Source organism: Ovis canadensis, chromosome 10 (genome assembly GCF_042477335.2).
Source record: "Ovis canadensis isolate MfBH-ARS-UI-01 breed Bighorn chromosome 10, ARS-UI_OviCan_v2, whole genome shotgun sequence".
NCBI classification, from domain to species: Eukaryota; Metazoa; Chordata; class Mammalia; order Artiodactyla; family Bovidae; genus Ovis; species Ovis canadensis.
Genome location: NC_091254.1, coordinates 73754561 through 73774776, shown reverse-complemented (window position 1 = coordinate 73774776; position 20216 = coordinate 73754561).

The following is a 20216-nucleotide window of genomic DNA, read 5'->3' as shown; positions in this document are numbered from 1 at the left end:
TAAAAGAACAAGTGAGATGATTGAGATGAATAACAAATCTTGTCTTGTCCAAACAGGTAATACTTCATCTGTAGCTAAAGTTTAAATGCTAAATAAATATTTAATAGAGTCTTAGGTAACTGAGTCTTGACTCCTTAAAGAAGATCAGTTTTGATATCATAGATAATGAGGAGATATTTATTGACTACTGTTATTATCTTGGTACTTAGTGTGGGTTATTCCTCCATCATCATAAAAATCAACTGAAAAAATGGAGGAAGCTGAGAAGAGGAGGGTCTGGAATAAGGTGATAGCTTGTTTTTGTTCAGTTGCTAAGTCTTGTCTGACTCGTTGCAATCCCATGAACTATAGCCCCCCAGGCTCCTCTGCCCATGGTATTTCCCAGGCAAGAATACTGGAGTGGGTTGCCATTTCCTTCTGCAGGTAATCTTCATGACTCAATATTGTCTCCTGTATTGCAGGTAGATTCTTTACTCCTGAACCACCAGGGATGCCCTAAAATCATAGGTATGGAAACACAAGTGATGAGTTAAGACTTGAAAGTATAGGAATAGGTAAAATGGGATTTAGTAGCTGAGTGGAAGAAGGTCAGTGAGTACCCTCAAAGTATAATGGAAGAGTAAACAGAAAAATCTAAAGAACCCTCTAAGTGGTGTGTTTGGTGGATAAAGAAACTTAGAAGGATCATTAATTTGTATGAAAAATATAATAAAAGTGTTTCCAAATAGAGAAGTTAGTAAGGTTAGATCAAAACAACAACAAAAAAACAGGTGCTGTACTGGAGATACAAATGTAGGAGTTACCTATTAACTATTAATAGTACCAGCAGAAGTTCCTGAAAAAGCAACACAGAGAGATGGTAAACACTGACAAGGGAAGAGAGAGAGATGGAGAAAAATGCAAACAGTATCACTGAAACCAGGAAAGTGATTCAAGAGGGACAAAAGTTAGGGTTGGCAAATTTCAAAGATGAAATAAAATAAGGCAGCGTCTTGTGGGAGAAAATCACAGGCAAAATTATAGAGTAGTTTAAATGTGTTATTAGGAAGGAAATAAAATTCTAGAGGACTATGGAGGGAATATTCAATGAGAAATTGGAACTGACAATAAAGAAAACTTATTTAAGAAGCTTAGATATAAAATATAAGGGAAATAACACAATATTTTGATGATCAAATGAAAGCTACCTGCCTGGTATTCCTCTGTCTCATTTTCCAAAATAAGGGGCGGGGGGAAACAAAACAAAACAAAACAAAACTGGTAAATCTTTTCTTCTGTTAGGAAGTAAAAAATACTTTTTAAAAATGTGGGAAAAGGAAAAGAGAGGGGAAGAGGAGGGTGAGAAAGAAGAGCCAGGCAGATATTAAGCATGGAAAGATAATCACCATCACCTCTTCTCAAATCAAAGCAAGGACTGAAGGCTGTTTGGACATAACAGAAAATGAAGTGAAAGAGTTAATCATTCTGAGTCTTTGTGTTCTCATGGACTGTAGCCTGCCATGCTCCTCTACCCTTGGATTTCTCCAGAGAAGAATACTGGAGAGGGTAGTAATTCCATTCTCCAGGAGATCTTCCCAACCCAGGGATCAAACCTGGGTCTCCTGCATTGCAGGCAGATTCTTTACTGTCTGAGCCACTACAGGCATAACAGAAAAACATTTCAAAAGTCAGAATAGACTAGCAATTATTTGAAAGGATATTGGCTAACTCAGTCTGGCACTGGCTAGAGAAAAGTTATCACTGTTCATCTAAAGCAGCAGAGACTGAGGGCTAATGGATTGTCAGACTTCCTATGGCATTATTTTCTAACATAAGTATTATAAACATAATGAAAATGCTGTGTCTGTCTAGAATTGAGGGTCATGTGATACCAAAGACACGTCTATTGTCCTAAGAGCGAGGGCAAGACATTAAGGAGTAAATAGGAAAGAATGTATATATCCTGGCTAGGAGGAGTATTATTAAATAAAAATGAGAATTTCATAGGTTGAGCAATAATGACAAAGTGAGAATTATTCAAATGGAGAACTGGGAAGAAATGAAGCTCATGACAAAAGATAAAGGAAGCTTCAAGCAAAGAAGGAAAATCTTATTTTGTGGGGTGACCTAGTGGAGAAGAAAAAAAGTTACACAGCAGAAATGCATGTGGGGTGTGGGGATAGCCATAAGAAGCAAAAGAGAAAGAAATATTGCATAAATATATACGCATGTGACTTAGTAAATAAGTATAAACAATTATGTTAATATGCCTTTCTTTGTATTATCATGCAAAGTCATATGAGGAGAGCATTCTGGGGATTCAATTTACTACATACTACAAACTTTTAAAGACTGCATACAGCTGTTAGCTACTGCAGCTTTTGCCTTTCTGTATCTAAAAAGATTTTTTCCAGTGATAATTTACTTCAGTTGGAAGTTTATATAACATATACCACTAAATATTCAACTTCTTGCTTCACAAACTGTGTTGTCTTTAGCACATGCATCTGTAAAAATATAAAGCGCATCACTTGGAAATACTACTAAATCAATACTTATTCAATAAATATTCTCCATATTCCTTACCCACAGTATATTTTTTCTACATTGACAATTGTTATTTTCTCAAATCAAATACTACATTGTCCCAAACTAATATTATTAGATTATTCACTACAGGCATAAAATGAGCCATAATTATAAACCAATAGGCTTATAGCATAACATATACAGTTTGAATAATGTGACATATTACCACTTGCACACCTAATACTGAGTTTTATTTTTCTTTCTTCAAAAAGTTAATTACTCAGCCTTTTAAAGATTTTAGATAGAGAGGGTATATTGTAACCTGGTAAACAAAATATAAACAGATTTTCTGGGGGAAGAGATCATCATAGAATCTTCATAGAAAAAGAAAATTATTTTTGATTTACTATATTTCTGTAAAAACTATAATGAATATATATCATTACATTGATACATTATATCAATGCATATAACATTCATGTATAACTGTAGTAATATCAATGTGGTAGCTCTCTCATGTTTCAACTAGTAGACCAATTTGCACACTGCATTTCTTCTCTTTCCTGGAACATGCACTTGATGTTGGGAGATAGAGTGTCAACAATAGAGAAGCAAGCCATAAAGGGAGAAAAAATAGAGAACCAGAGTAAGGGGGACCTGGCTTGTCAGTAGTTTTGGCAGCCTTAGCTGCTCATTCCCAAATTGTAAATGACCTAAGAGATTAGGCATCTGTGATACACAGCTAAAGACAATCACAACTGATAATTAATTTTTTGTTCCAGATCAATTATATTTAGGAAGATTGATATACCCAAATATTGAGAGATGATATTTTAAAGTAATATTAATTATTATTGAAGTATGATATTATTGGGTTTCCCAGGTGGTGCTAGTGGCAAAGAATCGTCCTGCCAATATAGGAGATGTAAGTGAATGGGTTTGATCCCTTGGTTGGTCAGGAAGATCCCCTGGAGGAGGTCACAGCAACCCACTCCAGTATTCTTGCCTAGAGAATCCCATGAACAGATGAGCCTGGCAGGCTACAGTCCATGGGGTCACAAAGGGTCAGGCACAACTGAAGCGATTTAGCATGCATGCATGATATTTTAAAAATAATTATTATTAACCTATTACTCAAATACGTTAACAGCAAAGCCACTAAAACTGAAGTACAACCTAGCCACTACTCTCAAAAGAAAAATAATTTTTCTGGCAGTTTTCAAAAGTTTCTCCACTTGAACTACTTGAAAGCATTCCATTTTGTTGAAGGGTCACTGGGCAAGATAAATAGCTGATTTTTTTTTTTTTTAAGGCAGCAGTCTTAGGTATTGACTGTTAAAACTGTATATGATGGAAAAGACACTGAATTTCTCTTTTCAAACACCTCAGCACAGAATAAGCTCTAAAAATCATTAGCTCTCAGAGCCTTCTCACTGGTTGCAAGACCTTCTTTGACTCCCTAAAACCATAGATACTTAATTCATATTAGAGTCAGAATCTCAGGAGACCGGTTCATCCACTGAGGAGTTTCCTGGTGTTTCTGCTACATGATAATATAAATAAAAATTAAATGACCATTTTTTTCACACTTCTCATGGAGAGGGGTAAGAATATGGAATTGAGTATATACAAAGAAGCATAAATACTTGGAGATAATTTTGTTGAGTTATTTCTGGAACTCTCTGAATTTGCTTAGAGTTTAAGGTGAAATCCATGGCTTTGACAATTATATAAATTTCACTGTGCTCAGCTGATGCAGAACATGGTTGAAAGCCATTTTCCATAGGCTTTAGGTACTTTAAAGTGAACAGAGTCTTTACTTCACAGTATGACTTCCTTATTCAAGAATAAAATAAAACTTGCAGAGCAGCAATAAAAATGATACCAAATAAAAGCTTGTAGCTTTGTTGAGTGGGGTAAGAGCCCAGAGCAATATTTTCATTCAAGCAGAAAAGCAAAAGTTTCACATTATTGGTCTGACACACCACTTCATGCTCAAAGAGACACATCTCTCCTGTGATGAATATATGCATAGCAAAGAAGTGTCTCTCATGTCTTAGCCTCTGAGGAGGAATTTTAAAGACAGTGAGACTTTGAACTTATAGGTTATCTACTAAAAGGGGGAAAAAAAAAGGAGGCACAAGTTTGGATAAGAAAAATTCTACAAATACCAAAATATTCCTTTTAATTACCAGTAAATAAACCTGTGGGGACTCAGATATTAGTATGTCATCATAAGTTGACCCTCACTTGATTCTACTTTTTCTGTCATATTATTTCTGTGTGGTTCAGTTCAGTTCAGTTGTTCAGTTGTGTCTGACTCTTTGTGACACCATGGACTGCAGCACACCAGGCCTCCCTGTCCATCACCCGCTCCTGGAGTTTACTCAAACTCATGTCCATTGAGTTGGTGATGCCATCCAACCATCTCATCCTCTGTTGTTTCTTTGTGGAGCGGGATATATTTGGTTTCCCTGCAAAATATTTATTTCCTGGGCAATGACTAAGGAATTTTTGGCAGACAGGTATAATTCTATACCAAGACATTAGAAAAGTTCTACTCATGGTCAGAGTCCAGCTATAAATGATTACATAAAATGTAAGAAATAAATTGGAGGGGAAAGGAAAAAATATTTGGAATGAATCATTTGATATATGGAGCACTGAAACTCATATTAGAATAATTTATAGTGGGACTAGCTTCCTGAAAGTTAGAAAAATATGGAAAAGTCTAAATCTACTATATTTTGAGTATTCTTGGTACCATACCTATGAAGTCTTTGCCAAGACCAATGGCATGAAAAATTTCCCTGTGTTTTCTTTGAAAAGGTTTAGTTTCAAGTCTTAAATTTAATTCTTTAATCCATCCTTTCAGGATAACTGTTATAAAACAAACAAAAAAATGTTGGCAAGAATGTGGAGAATTTGGAATTCTTGTTTCAATTTTAAGTTATTGTTCCAACTTAAAACAGTCTCAGAACAATGAATATGAGTTAATATATCTAAAATGTATGGCTAGCTGTGTTTACGATCATAAATATCAGATTTATTTGTCTGAAGGCTGGACTTTATTTTTAACTCCTGAGTTTATATTCTGTTCTGAATTACGAAAGCTGAACAATTCAGATGGCTGGAGAGACCATGGATGGTCACAGCTAAAGTTAAGCAAACTAGAGGATTGTCTTTTTTACTGTCTTTGTCTGTCCACATATCCTACTTGGCTTTCTGTCCTAAAAACCCCAGCGTCAAATGGTGGTCTTCCAAACTTCTAGTCATGTCTTGCATAAGTAAATTCTGAAATTTATTTCTGCTACATCCATACAAATGATAGTCAGATCTGTAATTCTAGTTCTATTCTCTAGAATTTTTTCTAGCAACTTTACAGAGTTCTGCTTTATAACCAGTAAAATTCAACAATATTAAGCATAAATGCTAGTACATTTGGACACTTGTATACAATCATGTTGGAGAAGGCAATGGCAACCCACTCCAGTACTCTTGCCTGGAAAATCCCATGGATGGAGGAGCCTGGTAGGCTGCAGTCCATGGTGTCGCTAAGAGTCAGAGATGACTGAGCAACTTCTCTTTCACTTTTCCTTTCATGCATTGGAGAAGGAAATGGCAACCCACTCCAGTGTTCTTGCCTGGAGAATCCCAGGGACGGGGGAGCCTGGTGGACTGCCATCTATGGGGTTGCACAGAGTCGGACACGACTGAAGCAACTTAGCGCAGCGTACAATCATGTAGCCACGTAATCACTACTGAAATTATGAAAGGGCATGCCTATCACCAAAAACGTTCACTTCAGTTCCTTTGCAATCAATATTCTTTCTATATCCTTCCCTGGATGCCTGATTTCCCTTCTATCATTACAGTTTTTCTTTACTAAAATAAAAATGGAATTGTACAATATGTGGTTGTCTCTGCTTAAACATTTTCACTTAGAATCATGTTTTTAATTACATTACTGCGTTGGTGCATCTGTAATCTATTCTTTTTGTTGCAGAGTTGTGTTCCATTGAATGAATAAATGCATTTTTTTATTCATATACAATTTGTTTATTTGGGTTCTTTCCAGTTCTTATTACAAATGGAGCTGTTGTGAATATTTGAGTAAAACATCTGTGTGGGGACAGGTTTTTATTTTTATCTTTGGTATATACTTAGGAGTGGAATTACTCGATCATATGGAGGTATATGCTTAATATAATAATAAAACAAAACTAAAATCTGTTTTTCAAGGTAACTGTACCATTGTGATTTTCAGCTAGTAATGTAAAAGTTCTAGTTTCTCTTTTTTTTTTTTTCCAACATTACCTACTTTCTGAGGTTTCTATTATAATTCTTCAGATGAAGTTGTAGTGGTATCTCATATATGACAAGGTTACTCTTTGCAGCAAGATTTGTAATGACAAAATATTGGAAGTAAGATCTTAATCGTATAGTAATTAAATAACTTATATACACATATTTGATGGAATACTATGCATACAGTAAGCAAAAAGAATGTGGAAATTCTTCAAGGACTGGTCAAATATAATTTCTGGTATAACTTGTTAAGTGAAAATAAAAAGAGAGATGTGACTGGCAGAACACTTGTATGGTGAAGGCAGGGGATAAAAAGAGACCCATCTAACTCTTCTCCACAAAATCCGTGTGAGAAAAATATTAATATTATTTTATAAAGTAATTCACGGAAAAATGATCCTCTCTAAGATTAAACTCATTGAGAATAATCAGTAGTTGTGTTTTCTAAATATTTCTACAAATATGTGACAAAATATTTTCTCCCATTCATGTCAAATAGTAGCACTAGACTTGTCAACTCCCTTGGATTTGAGTGGAGTCATATGACTAGTCCTGGCCAATGATTTGAGAGTAAAAATGCCTGCATCATGCCCATATTGAGTGCTCAAGTCAGACCCTCCTGTAGAATATCATCCAATGGAAATCTCCATGATAAGGGGAACATGCTTTCCAGCACAATATTTATTACCCTTATGTCGCTATTTAATGCTTAAGGTGTGGCTAGTGTGACTCAGGAACTGACTTTTAAATTTAATTTTAAATACTTAAAATTAAGAGATGCAGGTGGCTCAGTTCCGTTCAGTTCAGTCGCTCAATTGTGTCCAACTCTTTGTAACAGCAAGGACTGCAGCATGCCAGGCCTCCCTGTACATCAACAACTGCCAGAGTTTACCCAAACTCAAATTCATTGAGCCAGTGATACCATCCAACTGTCTCATCCTCTCTTGTCCCCTTGTCCTCCCACCTTCAATCTTTCCCAGAATCAGGGTCTTTTCCAACGAGTAAGTTCTTCACATCAGGTGGCCAAAGTATTGGAGTTTCCACTTCAGCAATCAGTCCTTCCAATGAATATTCAGGACTGATTTCCTTGAGGATGGACTGGTTGGATCTTCTTGCAGTCCAAGGGACTCTTAAGAGTCTTCTCCAACACCACAGTTCAAAAGCATCAATTCTTTGGTGCTCAGCTTTCTTTATATTTCAACTCTCACATCCATACATACTGGAAAAAACATAACTTTGACGGGAAGGACCTTTGTCGGTTAAGTTATGTCTCTGCTTCTTAATATGCCGTCTAGGCTGGTCATCACTTTCATTCCAAGGAGTAAGCATCTTTTAATTTCATGGCTGCAGTCACCATAAAAGGTGATTTTAGAGCCCCCCAATAATAAAGTCTATCACTGATTTCATTGTTTCCCCAACTATTTGCCATGAACTGATGGAACCAGATAATCATTATGATGTGATAATTAATCTAGAGCCAGACATCTTGGAATGTGAAGTCAAGTGGGCCTTAGAAAGCATCATATAGCTATGTATGAAATATAAATAAGTTAAGCACTAAAAATAAAATTGGACAAAACATTAAAAAAAAAAAAAGAAAGCATCATTACAAACAAAACTAGTGGAGGTGATGGAATTCCAGTTGAGTTGTTTCAAACTGTGAAAGATGATGCTGTGAAAGTGCTGCACTCAATATGCCAGAAAATTTGGAAAACTCAACAGTGGCCACAGGACTGGAAAACGTCAGTTTTCCTTCCAATTCCAAAGAAAGGCAATGCCAAACAATGCTGAAACTACCGCACAATTGCACTCATCTCACATGCTAGTAAAGTAATGCTCAAAATACTCCAAGCCAGGCTTTAGCAATACGTGAACTGTGAACTCCCTGATGTTCAAGCTGGTTTTAGAAAAGGAAGAGGAACCAGAGATCAAATTGCCAACATCCGCTGGATCATCAAAAAAGCAAGAGAGTTCCAGAAACACATCTATTTCTGCTTTATTGACTATGCCAAAGCCTTTGACTGTGTGGATCACAAGAAACTATGGAAAATTCTGAAAGAGATGGGAATACCAGACCACCTAACCTGCCTCTTGAGAAATCTGTATGCAGGTCAGGAAGCAGCAGTTAGAACTGGACATGGAACAACAGACTGGTTCCAAATAGGAAAAGGAGTACATCAAGGCTGTATATTGTCACCCTGCTTATTTAACATCTATGCAGAGTACATCATGAGAAACGCTGGACTGGAAGAAACACAGGCTGGAATCAAGATTGCCAGGAGAAATATCAATAAGCTCAGATATGCAGATGACACCACCCTTATGGCAGAAAGTAAAGAGGAACTAAAAATCCTCTTGATGAAAGTGAAAGTGGAGAGTGAAAAAGTTGGCTTAAAGCTCAACATTCAGAAAACGAAGATCATGGCATCTGGTCCCATCACTTCATGGGAAATAGATGGGGAAACAGTGGAAACAGTGTCAGATTTTACTTTTTTGGGCTCCAAAATCACTGCAGATGGTGACTGCAGCCATGAAATTAAAAGACGCTTACTCCTTGGAAGAAAAGTTATGACCAACCTAGATAGTATATTCAAAAGCAGAGACATTACTTTGCCAACTAAGGTCTGTCTAGTCAAGGTTATGGTTTTTCCTGTGGTCATGTATGGATGTGAGAGTTGGACTGTGAAGAAGGCTGAGTGCCAAAGAATTGATGCTTTTGAACAGTGGTATTGGAGAAGACTCTTGAGAGTCCCTTGGACTGCAAGGAGATCCAATCAGTCCATTCTGAAGGAGATCAACCCTGGGATTTCTTGGAAGGAATGATGCTAAAGCTGAAGCTCCAGTACTCTGGCCACCTCATGTGAAGAGTTGACTCATTGGAAAAGACTCTGATGCTGGGAGGGATTGGGGGAAGGAGAAGAAGTGACAATCGAGGATGAGATGGCTGGATGGCATCACGGACTTGATGGCCGTGAGTCTGAGTGAACTCCAGGATATGGTGTTGGACAGAGAGGCCTGGCATGCTGCGATTCATGGGGTCGCAAAAAGTCGGACACAACTGAGCAACTGAACTGAACTAAACTGATGGAACCGGATGGCATAATATTGTTTTCTGAAAGTTGAGTTTGAAGCCAACATTTTTACTCTCCTCTTTCACTTTCATCAGGAGACTCTTTAGTTCATCCTCACTTTCTGATATAAGGATGGTCTCATCTGCATACCTGAGGTTATTGAAATGTCTCCCAGCAATCTTGATTCCAGCCCAGCATTTTTCATGATGTACTCTGCATATAAGCTAAATAAGCAGGATGAGAATATACAGCCATGACATACTCCTTTCCTGATTTGGAATCAGTCTGTTATTCCATGTCCAGTTCTAACTTGTTTTCTGGCCTGTATACAGATTTCTCTAAAGGTCAGGTGGTCTGGTATTCCCATATCTTTCAGAATTTTCTACAATTTGTTGTGATTTGCAGAGTCAAAGGCTGTGGCATAGTCAATAAAGCAGATGTAGATGTTGTTCTAGAATTCTCTTGCTTTTGTGATGATCCAGTGGATGTTGGCAATTTGATCTCTGGTTCCTCTGCTTTATCTAAAACCAGCTGGAACTTCTGGAAGTTCATGGATCACACACTGTTGAAGACTGAATTGGAGAATTTTCAGCATTATTTTGCTAGCATGTGAGATGAGTGCAATTGTGTGTTAGTTTGAACATTCCTTGGTATTGGCTTTCTTTGGGATTGGAATGAAAACTGACCTTTTCCAGTCCTGTGGCCAGGATTGATTTTTTTTCCAAATTTGCTAACATATTGAGAGCAGCACTTTCACAGTTTCATCTATCACGATTTGAAATAGCTCAACTAGAATTCCATCATCTCTACTAGCTTTGATCTTAGTGATGCTTCCTAAGGCCCACTTGACTTCACATTCCAGGATGTTTGGTGTGAGTGATCACACCATTGTGATTATCTTGGTCATGAAGATCTTTCTTGTAGTTTTTCGGTGTAGTTTTGCCACCTCTTCTTAATATTGTCTGCTTCTGTTAGGTCCCTACCATTTCTGTCCTTTATTGAGCCCATCTTTGCATGAAATGTTTCCTTGGTATCTCTAATTTTCTTGAAGAGATCTCAGGTCTTTCCCATTCTATTGTTTTTCTCTATTTCTTGCACTGATCTCTGAGGGAGGCTTTCTTATCTCTCCTTGCTATGCTTTGGAACTCTGCATTCAAATGGGTATATTTTCCTTTTCTCCTTTGCCTTTTGCTTTTCTGCTTTTCACAGCTATTTGTAGGGCCTCCTAAGACAACCATTTGCCTTTTTACATTTCTTTTTGTTGGGATGGTCAGGACCCCTACTTCCTATAGTGTTAAGAACATCCATCCATAGTTATTGAATCACTCTATCAGCTCTAATCCCTTGAATCTATTTCTCACTTCCACTATATAATCATAAGGAATTTGATTTAAGTCATACCTGATAGTCTAGTGTTTTTGCCTACTTTCTTTAATTTAAGTCTGAATTTGGAAATAAGGAGTTCATGGTCTGAGGCACAGTCAGCTCCTCATCTTGTTTTTGCTGACTGTATAGAGTTCTCCATCTTTGGCTGCAAAGAATATAATCAACCTGATTTTGGTATTGACCATTTGGTTATATCCATGTATAGAGTTTTTCTTGAGTTGTTGGAAGAGGGTGTTTGCTATGACCAGTGTGTTCTCTTGGCAAAACTCTATTAGCCTTTTCCCTGCTTCATTCTGTACTCCAAGGCAAATTTTCCTGTTACTCCAGGTATTTCTTGAATTCCTACTTTTACATTCCAGTCCCCTATAAAGAAAAGGACATCTTTTGGGGTATTAGTTCTAGAAGGTCTTGTATGTCTTCATAGAACCATTCAACTTCCACTTCTTCTGCATTACTGGTCAGGGAATAGACTTGTATTACCTTCATATTGAGTGGTTTGCCTTGGAAATAAACAGAGATCATTCTGTCATTTTTGAATTGCATCCAAGTACTGCAGGCTCAAAATTTTCCTGCAGGCTTCAGCAATACATGAACCATGAACTTCCAGATGGTCAAGCTGGTTTTAGAAAAGGCAGAGGAACCAGAGATCAAATTGCCAACATCTGCTGGATCATCAAAAAAGCAAGAGAGTTCCAGAAAAACATTTATTTCTGCTTTACTGACTATGCCAAAGCCTTTGACTATGTGGATCACAATAAACTGTGAAAAATTATGAAAGAGATGAGAATACCAGAACACCTGATCTCCCTCTTGAGAAACCTATACACAGATCAGGAAACAACATTTAGAATGGGGCATGGAACAAAAGACTGGTTCCACATAGGAAAAGGAGTTTATCAAAGCTGTATATTGTCACCCTGCTTATTTAACTTCTATGCAGAGTACATAAGCGAGATGCCAGGCTGGATGAAGCACAAGCTGGAATCAAGATTGCTGGGAGAAGTATAAATAACCTCAGATATGCAGATTCAGTCAGTTCAGCTCAGTCGTGTCGGACTCTTTGCAACCCCATGAATTGCGATATGCAGGTTACCCCACCCTTATAGCAAAAAATGAAGAACTAAAGAGCCTCTTGATGAAAGTGAAAGAGGAGAGTGAAAAAGTTGGCTTAAAGTTCAACATTCAGAAAACTAAGATCATGACATCCAGTCCTGTCACTTCATGGCAAATATATGGGAAAACAATGGAAACAGTGTCAGACTTTATTTTTCTGGGCTCCGAAATCAGTGCAGATGGTGACATCAGCCATGAAATTAAAAGATGCTTACTCCATAGAAGGAAAGTTATGACCAACCTAGACAGCGTATTAAAAAGCAGAGACATTTCTTTGACAACAAATGTCCTTCTAGTCAAAGCTATGGTTTTCCCAGTAGTCATGTATGGATGTCAGAGTTGGACTATAAAGAAAGCTGAGCACTGAAGAACTGATGCTTTTGAACTGTGGTGTTGGAGAAGACTCTTGAGAGTCCCTTTAACAGCAAGGAGATCCAACCAGTCCATCCTAAAGGAGATCAGTCCTGGGTGTTCATTGGAAAGACTGATACTGAAGCTGAAACTCCAATATGTTGGCCACCTGATGGGAAGAACTTACTCATTGGAAAAGACCCTGATGCTGGGAAAGATTGAAGGTGGGAGAAGAACAGGACGACAGAGGATGAGATGGCTGGATGGCATCACTTACCCAATGGACATGAGTTTGAGTAAACTCTGGGAATTGATGGACAGGGAAGCCTGGCGGATACTGTTCATGGGGTCAAAGAGTCGGACATGACTTAGTGACTGAACTGAACTGAACTATGGTGGAGGTAATTAAGATAATTGTGACCTCGTTCAAAAGGTCACCTGCAAACACTGTTACACTCAGTGCCCTCAACCCTGCAGCAGGCCACCACTGACCCATGCCACCGCAGGAGACTCCTGGACACTCATGAGCAAGTCTGAGTCAGTCTCTTGTGGAGTCACTGCTCCTTTCTCCGAGGTTCCTGCTGCATACAAGGTTCTGTTTGTGCCCTCCAAGAGTCTGTTTCCCCAGTACTGTGAAAATTCAGGCAGCTGTATGGTGGGGTTAATGACGACCTCCTCCTCCTCCAAGAGGGCTTATGCCATACCCAGTCTGCTGCACCCAGAGCCCCTGCCTCTGTGGCAGTCCACTGGTGACCCATACCTCCTCATGAGGCAGTCAAACAGTTCTGTCTCAGTCTCTGTGGCATCTCTGTGTCCTGGTGTGCACAAGATTTATTTGAGCGTCCTGAGCATCTCTGATGGATAATGGGTTTGGTTCTAAATGTGATTTTGCTCCTCCTACCATCTTGCTCAAGCTTCTCCTTTGCCGTTGGATGTGGGGTATATGCCTTTTTAGACACTGCAGCTCTAGAACCTTCCTTTCTCTGTGCCTTACTAATCAGCCTCAGTTTGTCAGCCGTGGTTCAGAATTGAATGCAATAAAAAGTACCCATGGCTGATTTTTGATGAGCAGTTATGGTGAGCTAGATTAAGGTTTGTTGTTTCAAGTAGCTGAGATCTTTTCTGGTTTAATAACAAAATAATCTGTCTTGGTTTACATGACCTGGAATATTTAAAAATTCTGAGCATAAGAGTTGGATTTCTACCATATATAATTGAATCATGTTATTACAAGGAAGATAATGACAACAATACTTCTTAAATGTTTCCACCTTCCATATTTTTCATCTTCTGGTTTATCTCATAGTTTCCAATTTCCACGTTACTATTGTTGATATCTCATCTTTTATTCTCCAGATTTAAACATTTACCACCATCTTTCACTTATCTCTCTTGTTAACATTCACTTCTTAGGTAAGTGGCTCTACCATTGCTTTCTCAGAAAATTTCTAATATTTTTGTCTTTACTTTCCATCTTATATTATTAGAGCTCCATTCACTTATTCTTTCATAATTGCCTGACATTGGAAGTGGATTCACAATTACTTGTCGTGTAATATAAATGATAAACACAAATAGCCTCCTTCTGCTTTCAGTACTCCTTATCACACTGTTTTATTTTTAACAAGCAGACAATAGGTTTCAAATAATCTCCTTAAAGTTAGAGCCATTCTTCAGCTCTAATATAGATCACATTTCTCTGCAAGAACTTGCAATTCACCTATTCTAATCTCATTCTTCTCTGTCAACCTTGAATGAACCTCCATTCTACCGGTTTTATGAGGTAATCATTTTTATCCTCATTTAACCTATGAGAAGACAGGAGATTAGAAAGTTTCAATACTTGTCACAGAGCTAATGCATGGTAAAACCAGTCTTTAAATCCATATGAGCCAATCACACTGCCTCCAAAAAGCAAATTATTAGTAAAAACTATAAATGTGTAAGAAATAAATTTTCTTTATAGAACTCTCCCTCAAAACAGGGAATCAGGAAACATATGCCTAGGAGGTCAAATAGAAAAACAAAATATGATGCTTCCCATTCAGGCAGCAAATAGGACCACCTTTCTATAAAACCCTAGATGTACTGGACAAAATATGGCAAGGAAAAAGTGCACTCAGACAACTGCACAAGAAATAGAGGAAATCCATTACTAGGAGCAAAAATAGCATATTGGGAAGATAGCATCCCTGCATGTTGAAGGGAAAGGATGAAAGATGTAGAAATTAAGAAATTACTAGGTGATGGGAATTATTTTCCATTTTAGTTTTTACAAAATCTAATTTTGAAATCATTTAAATTCATGGAAAATTTGCAAAAACCAGTGTTTTCCAATTATCAACATTTTGGCTATTTGACTTATTTTCTCTTTATCTGTATACACATATGTAAATCCATGAATTACATACATATGTATTTTTGAAACATTTGAGAATACTGCAGTTTTATCTCCCTTTATTTATAACTATTTTAGTGTCCATTTCTTAAAACTGGGGTTTTTCATGACTAAAGTATAATTATCAAAATTAGGAAATATAATATTGATAACAATACACCACAACCCAATTCAAGTTTTTTTCAACTGTTAACAGTATTTTCAGTAGGATTTTCCTCCCTAAAATAGGAATGAATTCTGGATCACATATTATATTTGTCATGTCTTTCTGGAATTCTTTAATTTAGAATGATTCTTTAGCTGTTTTTATTTTTTCATGATCTTGACATTTCCAAAATCCTAGCAAACTATTTTATAGTCTCTTCTTAAATTTCAGTGTGTCAAATGTTTTCTTATGATATTTGGATTTCATATTTTAAAAGTTATTTTTGACAAGAATATCACAGAAAACATGTGAAAAACATTTGTCTAATTATTGATGATATTTAATTTTATCACTTAAGTCTGTGAAAGCTACATTCCTCTTCAGTTCACTTCATGCACTCAGTCATGTCTGACTCTTTGCAACACCATGACCCACAGCACATCAGGCCTCCCTGTCCATCACCAATTCCAGGGTCTACCCAAACCCATGTCCATCGAGTTGGTGATGCCATCCAACCATCTCATCCTATGTTGTCCTCTTCTCCTCCTGCCCTCAATCTTTCCCAGCATCAGGGTCTTTTCTAATGACTCAGCTCATTGCATCAGGTGGCTAAAGTATTGGAGTTTCAGCTTCAACATCAGTCCTACCAATGAATATCCAGGACTGATCTCCTTTAGGATGGACTAAAGGAGGATGGTTGGATCTCCTTGCAGTCCAAGGGACTCTCAAGAGTCTTCTCCAACACCATAATTCAAAAGCATCAATTCTTCAGTGCTCAGCTTTCTTTATGGTCCAACTCTCACATCCATACATGACCACGGGAAAAACCATAGCCTTGACTAGGAGGACATTTGTTCTCAAAGAAATGTCTCTGCTTTTTAATATGCTGTCTAGGTTGGTCATAACTTTCCTTCCAAGGAATCAGAGTCTTTTAATTTCATGGCTGCAGTCACCATCTGCAGTGATTTTGGAGCCCAGAAAATAAAGTCAGCCACTGTTACCACAGTTTCCCCATCTGTCTGCCATGAAGTGATGGGACTGGATGCCATGATCTTAGTTTTCTGGATGTTGAGCTTTAAGCCAACTTTTTCACTCTCCTCTTTCACTTTCATCAAGAGACTCTTTAGTTCTTCTTCACTTTTTGCCATAAGAGTGGTGTCATCCAAATATCTGAGGTTATTGATATTTCTCCCGGCAATCTTGTTTGCATCTTGTGCTTCCTCCAGCCCAGCGTTTCTCATGATGCACTCTGCATATAAGTTAAATAAGCAAGATGACAATATCCAGCCTCGATGTACTCCTTTTCCTATTTGGAACCAGTCTTTGGTTCCATGTCCAGTTCTAACTGTTGCTTTCTGACCTGCATACAGTTTTCTCAAGAGGCAGGTCAGGTAGTCTGGTGTGCCCATCTCTTTCAGAATTTTCCACAGTTTATTGTGATCCACACAGTCAAAGGCTTTGGCATAATTAGGAAAGCAGAAATAGATGTTTTTCTGGAACTCTCTTGCTTTTTTGATGATCAGTCAGATGTTGGCAATTTGATCTCTGGTTCCTCTGCCTTTTATAAAACCAGCTTGAACATCTGGAAGTTCACGGTTCACGTATTGATGAAGCCTGGCTTGGAGAATTTTAAGCATTACTTTACTAGCATGTGAGATGAATACAATTGTGCAGTAGTTTGAGCATTCTTTGGCATTGCCTTTCTTTGGGATTGGAATGAAAACTGACCTTTTCCAGTCCTGCAGTCACTGCTGAGTTTTCCAAATTTGCTGGCATATTGAGTGCAGCACTTTGACAGCATCATCTTTCAGGATTTGAAATAGCTCAACTGGAATGCCATCCCCTCCGCTAGCTTTGTTCATAGTGATGCATCCTAAGGCCCACTTGACTTCACATTCCAGGATGTCTGGCTCTAGGTGAGTGATCACACCATGGTGATTATTTGGGTTGTGAAGCTCTTTTTTTGCACAGTTCTTCTGTGTATTTTTGCTACCTGTTCTTAACATCTTCTGCTTCTGTTAAGTCCCTACTATTTCTGTCCTTTATCGAGCCCATCTTCTCATGAAATATTCCCTTGGTATCTCTAATTTTCTTGAAGAGATATCTTGTCTTTCCCATTCTATTGTTTTTCTCTATTTCTTTGCATTGATTGCTGAGGAAGTCTTTCTTTTCTCTCCTTGCTCTTCTTTAGAACTCTGTATTCAGATGGGTGTATCTTTCCTTTTCTCCTTTGCATTTCACTTCCTGTCTTTTCACAGCTATTTGTAAGGCCTCCTCAGACAGCTATTTTGCTTTTTGCATTTCTTTTTCTTGGGGATGGTCTTGATTCCTGTCTCCATCCATTGTTCATCAGGCACTCTTGTCTATCAGATCTAGGCCCTTAAATCTATTTCTCACCTCCATTGTATAGTCATAAGGGATTTGATTTAGGACATACCTGAATGGTCTAATGGTTTTCTCCACTTTCTTCTATTTCAGTCTGAATTTGGCAATAAGAAGTTCATAATCTGAGCCACAGTCAGCTTCTGGTCTTGTTTTTGCTGACTAAATAGAGCTTCTCCATCTTTGGCTGCAAAGAATATAATCAATCTGATTTCGGTGTTGACCATCTGGTGATGTCCATGTGTAGAGTCTTCTCTTGTGTTGTTGGAAGAGGGTGTTTGCTATAACCAGTGCATTCTCTTGGCAGAACTCTATTAGCCTTCGCCCTGCTTCATTCTATACTCCAAGGCCAAATTTGCCTGTTACTCCAGGTGTTTCTCAACTTCCTACTTTTGCATTCCTCTACTATAAAGTTATACGTTTTCCTTTGAAGTTTATAATTTACAGGGAGATTTTCTGTTCACCACATTTTCCTTATTTTTAGTACCCATTCACTGATGATTTTTGTCTTAAGTATCACTACATTGAAAAGAGATTCTGAAATTCCATCATTTCTTCTATATAACAGATTTCACTATAAATAAAACATCTTCCTCTACCTCATCTATGTGTGCCTGTATAGATGCATTTATTTATTTCTGACTGATTAAATTTTAATATCCTTTCTGGGATAGGGCATGAAGCCTTAGAACTATTTAGTATTTTGACACTGGAACTGAAAATCCTTCTATTTTGAAACTCTCCAAACACTGAATCTTTAACTTCAGGAAAACCAGAACATCAGCTAAGAAAGATGGTGAAAATATTCTCTCTGCCCAAGTCTTTATGTCAACAAATGAGCTTTTTGTAATAATTATTAAAAATATGCACAATTGTGCTAGCAACAGATTTTTAATTTAACTTGGTGTAAATATCTATAATGCAGAAATACCCAAACTTTTGAAGAAACATAGAATTGTCATTAGTCTAATGAAACCCCTGGATACATGGACGAAGCCAGTGGATGCCACCTTTACATAAGTACAGCAGTTGAGTATTAAAGAAAACACAGCAATAGTTTCAAAATTTAACAGTAAAAAATAAACTTAATGAAGTCATAAAATACAACAAACAGGAATAGTATTAATAAACCCCAAGAACCTTTTATAGTAAGTAAATGTGTTTAAAGTGGCACAGTGGTAAGGACTCTACCTGCCAATGCAGGAAACCCAAGAAACATGGGTTCATTCCTGTAACAGGAAGATCCGCTGGAGTAGGAAAGGGCAATCTTCTCCAGTATTCTTGCCTGGAAAATTCCATGGACAGAGGAGCCTGGAGGGCTGCAATCCATAGGTCACAAAGAGTTGAGCAACTGAGCACACACTAAAGTAATAAAACAATAAAAGGAAAAAAGGAGACAATATGGAAAGCATTTTATACTATGATAAACGTACAGTCAATATGAAAAAGAGCTTCAAAAAAATGAAAAAAACAGAGGCATTTGAAATAAAAAGACAGAAGACTCTCTGGCAAATGTACCTAGATAGGTGCCTGTATAGGCAGATGTACCCAGAAAGCAACTGGGAGACAGATCAGAAGACATTAGCCTTAATGAACAAAGATTGAATAATAAGATTACAGTGTAAAAGAGAGTTTAAGAAACACACACACAAAAAGCAGTGAAAGAGGTTAGACAAATAGGGAGAAGGAAGTGTGTTAGGTGTTTCTAGATTAAACTAGAAACAGGTATCGAATGGTACAAATGTAGATTTAGGTAAGAAGTCTTCAATGATTATGATGGGGTAAATGTGGTAGTAATAGAGAGAAGACTCCAACCACAAAGTCTGCAAGTTTCTCTTTTCTTTGACAAGGAGTCACTCCAGTATTCTTGCCTGGAAAATCCCATGGGCGGAGGAAGCTGGTGGGCTGCAGTCCATGGGGTCGCTAAGAGTCAGACACAACTGAATGACTTCTCTTTCACTTTTCACTTTCATGCATTGGAGAAGGAAATGGCAACCCTCTCCATTGTTCTTGCCTGGAGAATCCCAGGAATGGGGGAGCCTGGTGGGCTTCCGTCTATGGGGTCGCACAGAGTTGGACACGACTGATGTGACTTAGCAGCAGCAGCAGCAGCAGCAGCAGCAAGAAGACTAGAAAGAACTGGATGTGAGGGAGTGGGTGGCATGATCAGTTACTACTTCAGGTAAGGCTTGTGGTCAGTCAGTTCTCCAGGAGAGCGAGGGGTTGTGTGCTGGCTGTGGACCCAGGCTGAACATGGGTCCAAATATAGGGGCCAAAAAGCTTAATCAAATTTTGGTCTGGTCAGTTATTTTGTGCAGATGGGTCAATGGATACAAACACTTCAACTCATCATTGTTGCTGAGAACAGAATTTGGAGGACAGGTATTTAGTTTGTCACGGGAAAATAAAAGCAGGACCTCTGAGTTTTATCTAAATCATACTGGGAACATAAAGGGTGAGGGCATTTCTTGAATCATTACTGATGTCCAGATTCACAAGACTCCAATAAAGTTCAGCAATGCCAACTTTTAAACCAATATAAGCAAACAAATGC